This window comes from Ranitomeya imitator, chromosome 4 (genome assembly GCF_032444005.1).
Source record: "Ranitomeya imitator isolate aRanImi1 chromosome 4, aRanImi1.pri, whole genome shotgun sequence".
In the NCBI taxonomy this organism is placed as follows: Eukaryota; Metazoa; Chordata; class Amphibia; order Anura; family Dendrobatidae; genus Ranitomeya; species Ranitomeya imitator.
The window spans coordinates 590,466,397-590,474,880 of record NC_091285.1 but is presented as its reverse complement, the minus strand read 5'-3'; the positions used below and the strand labels follow the sequence as shown (position 1 = coordinate 590,474,880).

General features: G+C 42.6%; 1 long non-coding RNA gene across 1 annotated transcript in view; it reads right to left on the bottom strand.

The window, feature by feature from the left end:
• Positions 1–821: 821 nt before the first annotated feature.
• The window catches only part of LOC138676844 (uncharacterized), a 288,868-nt gene continuing 281,205 nt past the window's right edge, over positions 822–8,484 (bottom strand). The window contains exon 8 of the long non-coding RNA XR_011320832.1: positions 822–1,126. This is a non-coding gene — a long non-coding RNA (uncharacterized lncRNA). The remainder of the gene's footprint in view (positions 1,127–8,484) is intronic.

The following is an 8,484-nucleotide window of genomic DNA, read 5'->3' as shown; positions in this document are numbered from 1 at the left end:
GTGCGGCCATGCGAGCCTTAAATAGTTGCAGCACGTACAGGACATTCCTAGCAGGACCAATGAGAGGCTGCCACAGAGCCTGAGCACCTACAGGACCTTCCTGAAGGACCAAAGGCTTTAGCTGCAGTATCTGAACATGTGACCCTCGATCTCCACTGAGAGATCTTACTCCGGGCATGCTCAGAACAAGGAAAGCAGGACTTAGTCCCAGAAGCGTCTGCTCGCCGCTGCCCAGCACTGACTTCAATGGCAGAAGCAGGAAAAGCAGCAGTAACTCTTTGTACAGAGTCAGACTGAGCAAGACGCTGGGACTGATGTCTCCGCTGAGCAATGGGGAAAACATACAAACTCCATGCAGATGTTGTCCTTGGTGGGAATTGAACCCAGGACCCCTAACCTGTAAAAAAAAAGCACTAACCAGAGATAATTTTATCCAAAAATAAAAGTTGGTGTACTTTGAACTAAAATTTGTTTGTGAAGGCCGGGGTCAGACTTGCGAGTGCAATGCAAGAAACTCACACGAGTCTCTCACATCGATACCCAACACTGCCACCAGCACTCTGGACCGGAGCGTGCGGCTGCATAGAAATACATGTAGCCGCACACTCCGGTCCTGAGTGGCGGCAGCAGTGCCGGATATTGATGCGAGAAACTCGCGCAAGTTTCTCACAATGCACTCGCAAGTCTGACCCCCGGCCTAAGAGTAAAAATTAATAATTGAAATGCAACAAAAATTGTGGACAAAAAATAAGTGAACAAATGCTCATAAAATAATAATAATCTTTATTAAGCTATACTATTTATACTAACATATTCCGCAGCGCTTAACAGTTTGCACACATCATCATCACTGTCCCCGTTAGGGCTCACAATCTAAATTCCCTAACAGTATGTCTTTTTGAATGTGGGAGGAAACCAGAGTGCCCGGAGGAAACCCACGCAAACACGGAGAGAACATACAAACTCTTTGCAGATGTTGTCCTTGGTGGGGTTGTTCAAACTGGACTCCAGCGCTGCAAGGCTGCTGTGCTATCCACTGCACCACCGTGCTGCCCAATAAAATAAACTTACTAACAATAGTATCTTCCTGTTCATACATATGTAGGTATGACTGGGTTTTTTTTATCTGTAAGAAAAGAAATTAGGGTCAATGCCAAGGGTCAAAAAAGTGGCATCTATTATGGAAAAGCTTTACCACTATGCCGCAAGCTACTATATTATGATTTTTTATGTTTTAAAATTGTAAATGTGTCAACAAGGAAAAAAACATCCAGAAAAGTCATTATTCACTCACAATTGTGATTTTTGTCCAGTGCTTTTTGCTCATTATAGCTTAAATTATTATTATTATTTATTATAGCGCCATTTATTCCATGGTGCTTTACATGTGAGGAGGGGTATACATAATAAAAACAAGTACAATAATCTTGAACAATACAAATCACAACTGGTACAGGAGGAGAGAGGACCCTGCCCGCGAGGGCTCACAATCTACAAGAGATGGGTGAGCATACTGTAGGTGAGGGCAGTGGCTTGGTCGAGCGGTGGTTACTGCAGGTTGTAGGCTTTTTGAAGGTTTCGATGGTAGGCGAGAGTCTGATATGTTGTGGTAGAGAGTTCCAGAGTAGGGGTGATGGGCGAGAGAAATAACTTTTACTTAAATGTTCATCCAGTGTAAATGACGAAATTTTGCTAATCATGTAAAACCTCGCCAGCTTTGAAATGGTATACCATAATTTGCTAGGTTTTACACCACATTTTATCAAAAACAAGGTAATAATATGTCTAAAACTTAAATATTCCTAAATCATGACCACTTTTGAGCTTCCAGGAGCAAAGTGTTGAAAGCATGTAGAAACATACAATCCTTTTTGGCAGAAATAATTCATAAATAATATGTCCAGTGTAAAATTGCATTTACACCAAAAACAGGTCCACCTTTGTTTATAAATATGCCCAATTATGTGTCTTTGCATAATAATAATTTTTGTGATCGTAAAATAGGGCCACGTAAAATAGGGCCACAAGTATCTATAAAAAGTAATAATTATATTACCATATTGCCAACATATTCTGCAACACTTTACAATTATGATGGGCCATGCTCAGACAATATCAGACATTAAAGGAACACTGTCACCTGAATTTGGAGGGAACAATCTTCAGCCATGGAGGCGGGGTTTTTGGGTATTTGATTCACCCTTTCCTTACCCGCTGGCTGCATGCTGGCTGCAATATTGGATTGAAGTTCATTCTCTGTCCTCCGTAGTACATGTCTGCACAAGGCTATCTTGCCTTGCGCAGGTGTGTACTATGGAGGACAGAGAATGAACTTCAATCCAATATTGCAGCCAGCATGCAGCCAGCGGGTAAGGAAAGGGTGAATCAAATACCCAAAAACCCCGCCTCCATGGCTGAAGATTGTTCCCTCCAAATTCAGGTGACAGTGTCCCTTTAAAACATATAATTCTACAATTTGCCTGTTGTGTACGGTCCATCTAGCAATATAATAAGTATGGGTGTTAAAATATTGTCATATAAACCAGGCAGCAGACAGAATCTGCACAAGTGCATATACAAATTGCTGTCTGGAGGGTGTAGGACCAAATGATAGGAGGGACCAGATTCAAAGGAAAAGCTAAGATGGGAGAACAGTGAATTTGTGAGGTGAGGTGATAGGCCAGTCTAAAGAAATGTGGTTTTAGAATGTGGACATTGGGAATTAACCAAATTGCTACTGTGCAAGTGCAGCACCCCAGAGTCCTGGTCGTTGCAGTAAGGTCGCTCTGCCACTAAGGGGAGTGATGTTATGTCTGATTGCACTAAAGGAGTTCACCTGACCAGGTATCACAGTCACACATTACACTTCACACTCCGGCCACCAGGGGGAGCAAAAGGCACTATGTATTAGGCCACTCCTCACACTCTGGTAAAACTGGGGGTTGGACAGGAAGTTAGGCAGAACGCAGCCTGGGAGAGCTCCAGGGAGGACCTGTCAGGGGTGAGTTCCTGGCAGGTACCTAGCAGAAAGACAGATCGTTACGGAGCCGCGCCTGCACTACCTTGCGGCGGCATCCTAAGGAAGGACACGAAGCGAAGGATATTGTGGAGAAGTGAGAAACGAGATCACAGCACAAAGGAGATAGAACCAGTAGGAGTCGTGCCCCGAGATCGGCAACATCCTACTGAGGCGCGTAGCCGGTGGCCGGAACGCCGAGGAAGTAACAGGCTTCAAGCATTACTTCAAACAGCGGCAGGACAGTTGATTATAGGTTAGCTGTCTACCTTAAATCACCTAAGCATACATAGGGGGCAAATGTGGGAGAGGGGCGTCTCTAGGGTCCCAGAATAACTCCAGACCTTCCTGTCAAACGGGTGTGTCCTAGCCAGATAAACTGGGGGACGGAGAGAGAGAGAATGAACGAATACGAAAGTTGTGAGGACTATCCCGTGGTGCTCAGCAGGGAAGGACTACAACACACAGGCGCTAGTTGGTAGGCACTGATTTCCACCTGCAAAGGGAACTCTGGATGTGCCTTCGGACCGGCCGGACTCAGCCAGCCCTGTTAGCAGTGCTCTGGATTGCGGACCCCGAAGTCTTCAGTAAAAATGTAAAGAGACTGCAACCCTGTGTCCTCGTTATTAACTGCGCCTCACATCATCGCCACCTACACTACTGGGAAGCCCTGGGGATATACTTCACCTGTGGGAAGGTATACCATCTAGCTGCCAATCCATCACCCCAGCGGACCCCTAAGCAGTGTCGGTCACCCTGACCGAATACCACAGGTGGCGTCATGAACCCTTGACAAACTTTCATCACCCTTTCATTGGACGCCCCTTAGCAGGGTAACAGACCGGGCCCAGCCACCGTGACAACCTCAGCACCAAGACAGAGAGAACCGGTACCGAGTACCCCACGGCCCTGCGTCTGGGGGCGCTCCACAAGTAGCCCATTTGTTCCTGTTTCCATAATTGTTCTCTTGTGTCTACAAGACTAGGGAGTTTCCCACCACTCCTCTTGGGCTATCTGCACAAAAGATGTTCCACTCAGCATGTCCACATGGACTTTTCCTCTCTGAATCCTGTTCACACAGGTAATATACAGATGATCAGGTTTTTAAATACATCAGATAGGGATTGCATACATCAGTTAGGACTGCTCTGATATGGGTATACCGTGACGATTGGTGGAGCAGCTTAGTATACATTTTTTGCAAAAAACGTATCAACCAAATACCCTGTTTTTTACATCTTTTTGCTAGCACTTGCGGATTACTGTGATTTTTTGAAACTGAGTGTTTTTGGTTCTACTATGCTCTTTTGTGTCTTCAAGTTTCTTGGTGGTGAGTGAACATGATCATACAGACTTGTTCACTGTGCAAGTAGCCCATGTGTTCCTGTTTCCAAAATTGCTAGGGTAGTACATTCAAGAGAGCTGGTACAGCATAAAAAAATTTCTGGAGAAGGAAGTGGTAGGTTCGGATTAGAGAGGGTTATTAGCAGAACGGACACCATGAGCAGAGTGTTTGGCAAATGAAAGAGGAGATGTATGATCCAGAACTGTAGAGAGCTTTGCTTTGTGGATGAGAGTGATAAGATTATACTGAACTCTGCAGCAGATAGGCAACCAGTGCAATGACTGGCACAGAGTGGAGCTATCGGTGTTATGGTTGGACAGAAATATCACCCTATCATCATTAAAATCATTTGGAGTGGGGAAAGTTTAGTAAGAGGGAAATCTATCAACCATATTAGTAGCTGTGGCAACTGCAACCGGGTGGATAAGCTATTTCCATACACATAATAGAGAGAACTCTGCTAAAAATGATCTGGGGCAGACTGGTGGTTTATTGGTTTGCACTGTCATCTTGCCGTACCAGAATATTAGTTTTATCCTGGGGCAACATTTGCGTGGAGTTTGTATGTTCTTCCCATGTTTGCACAGATGGGGTTGACACCATCCCGGAGGGCTCATTATGTGCTTACACTATGGGTATTGGCTAATACTGTTTTTCAACCTTGCATAATGAACATTTCAACTCTATTATACAATGATACACTGGTATTGATTGTCTTGTTTTTCATGGTATGTATTCTAGCTCTATTAGCTTTTTGGCTGTCTGTGTCCCTTGCTTACACTGTAGAAATTATTTATTACTATGTGATTTTAATTATGGACATTAAATATTCAACCTTTTAATACTACGGTCATTAATCTTATTCATATACAGTTTTTTGCTGATCTTTTCATACTGACATCCATTTTTCTATCCATTTGTCTGTTTGACTATTTATTGAACTGTCCATTGTATTTATGCCATTTTTTAGCACCCTCTGGTGATGTCGCTTTTTTGTTGTTGTACTCATTTTTAAACCTTCATCTATTAAAATTTAATAAAGTATACTGTATATTCTTTAGTATATTTTGCATTCTTCTTGGTCTTAGTTTGTAGGTGCATATTTCTTTAGTTGGGCATACACTTTACTTTTCGATGGACCACATGTCTGCACTATCAGCTACTTTTATACTATGTTAAAGTTTTTTTGTTGCTCCAATACACACAAGGGAAATAAACATGTGTATAACAAAACGTGTAATTGAATTATTTTATGGGAGAAATACTTCATTTTCTAGAACAATTTCAAGGGTGCCAACACTTTTAGCCATGAATATAACTGCTATATAAAAATCAATGGGCTGGAGAGAGCGGACTGCGATGTTAAGAGCAGTTAAACTCTCTCCTGGAAAGTAGATATTGCACACTTGGTCAGAGTATGGAGGTCAAGTTTCATGGAAAGAAGCTGTGCGCTATGAAAGATAAAAGCTCTCAGCAGAAAGAAAAGGCAAGTCAATTGCAAACTTGCTTATTTTCATTCTGTAAAATTAATACAAGCAGTTTAAGAACTTCAGAATACCCCTTTAAGTGTTTGCTGCTAAATGTTCAGTGACATTTTACTGTTGCATTACTACCACACTGACTGTGCGAAACAATGGTGCAAACGTGTCCCAAACACTGTATGAACAAAGATAGGAAAATTATGTATATTGTCAGACACATATAGAGATCTTCCATATATACCACATAGTATATGATCAAAATTCCATACAACATAATAGAATTCACCATATAGATGAAAAGGAAAACTAGACTATTAATCCAAGGTCCAAAGAAAGGAAAAAGTAATCCAACACCGATAATGACCATTGTAATAGCCAAGGAATTGGAGTAATATCAATCTGTAAAGAGTGAGAAAATCAATTACCTGTATGATGGTAACAAAGTAGAACTATAGGAGATAAAGTGAAAACAAGACTGAAGTGAGTATCGCACAAGGACCGAAAAGGATAGAGTGAGAGACAAAAATGGGCTTCATATTACCTGGTCAGTGAGTTGTGTGAGGCTACGGACACAGCCGCTGGAAGGACGAGGTGTAAAGAGTGACAGAAAGCACTCTATTTATGGGACAACGGACCTATAGACCCGGAAGAAGAAAAAGCGGCATACATGCGCAAGCGCTGATCTGGCTGTGAGGCACGCAGGCGCCCTGCACCATTAGCTGACTGAAGTGGGGCTGCAGAAGCGCTGATCTGGCTCTAAGGCACGCAGGCGCCCTGCACCATTGGCCGACGGAAGTGGGGCTGCGGAAGAGAGATGACGCAGAGAGATTAGTGCACAGGCGCCAGGTGCTTAGAAACCATACGCGCCCAGCTAGAGTAGACGGCAGGAGTGGGGCAACCAAATGACAGTCGAAAGACACAATTGCGCAGGCGCTCAAAATAAAAAGCTGCGCATGCCCAGGAGAATTTTGAAACTTAAACAGAAGGAGGCCTATTGGATCCAGTTCTTCAAACTCTAGAACCACATGGCCTGAATAGGGAATATGAGACATTTTATTGATACCATAATAATATTATGATTTTCCTATTAGTGGTCTTGAGGGAGACTAGATTGGCTCTGTTCTCAGTATCTCATGGTTCACTTCCTCTATAAATCTGTATATGGATATATGTACATACATACATATATATGCTTTCGTTGTTTCCTATTATATAGGTGTATTACGTGATCCTACTTATATTTTCTAATGCCTTTGTAATACTATATGACATTATTCTATTTAATTGTTTTTCTTTTGTTCCCCCAGACTTAATCCTGTGGTCCGTCACCCCTTTTTGGTGTTTATTTCATCCTGGAACAGGTTTGTGGTGCTCCCTTTTGTTTCTCTTTCTTTTACCTCCATCGGCCCTGCTCTCCTGGGCATGCGCGGCTTTTTATTTTGAGCGCCTGCGCAATTGTGTCTTCATTTCGGCTGTCATTTGGTTGCCCTACTCCTGCCGTCTACTCTAGCTGGGCGCGTATGGTTTCTAAGCACCTGGCGCCTGCGCACTAATCTCTCTGCGCCATCTCTCTTCCGAAGCCCCACTTCCGTCGGCTAATGGTGCAGGGCGCCTGCGTGCCTTACAGCCAGATCAGGGCTTCTGCAGCCCCACTTGCTTCGGCTAATGGTGCAGGGCGCCTGCGTTCCTCACAGCCAGATCAGCGCTTGCGCGTGTATGCCGCTTTTTCTTCTTCCGGGTCTATAGGTCAGTTGTCCCATAAATAGAGCGCTTTCTGTCACTCTTTACACCTCATCCTTCCAGCGGCTGTGTCCGTAGCCTCACACAACTCACTTACCAGGTAATATGAAGCCCATTTTTGTCTCTCACTCTATCCTTTTCGGTCCTTGTGCGATACTCACTTCAGTCTTGTTTTCACTTTATCTCCTATAGTTCTACTTTGTTACCATCATACAGGTAATTGATTTTCTCACTCTTTACAGATTGATATTACTCCAATTCCTTGGCTATTACAATGGTCATTATCGGTGTTGGATTACTTTTTCCTTTCTTTGGACCTTGGATTAATAGTCTAGTTTTCCTTTTCATCTATATGGTGAATTCTATTATGTTGTATGGAATTTTGATCATATACTATGTGGTATATATGGAAGATCTCTATATGTGTCTGACAATATACATAATTTTCCTATCTTTGTTCATACAGTGTTTGGGACACGTTTGCACCATTGTTTCGCACAGTCAGTGTGGTGTACAAATATTTTGTTATGCATTCTCTTCTGTTATATATGCAACCAGTATATATGTTGATATGGTTATCTCTTTGATTAATTATGTTGTGTTATTCTTTAGATAAGAGCCTTGAGAAAGGCCTTTTTGGCCGAAACGTTGGCATCCTGTATGACTGGTTGTTATTTGAATAAATAAACAATTTTTGATCACTTGATTCTTGGAGTTCTCGGATTAATCTATCAACATATCTTGTTTTTTTCTGAGGACCATACCCATGTTTGGACTGTGATCCCCTTAATCTATTTGAATCCTTGCAGTATCAGGTTGCTAGTTTTGACCAAAGTCAACGTCTACATGGAGTATATATGTTCTTATCATTTTTCCTTGGGAATATTGATATAAAAGTGTGT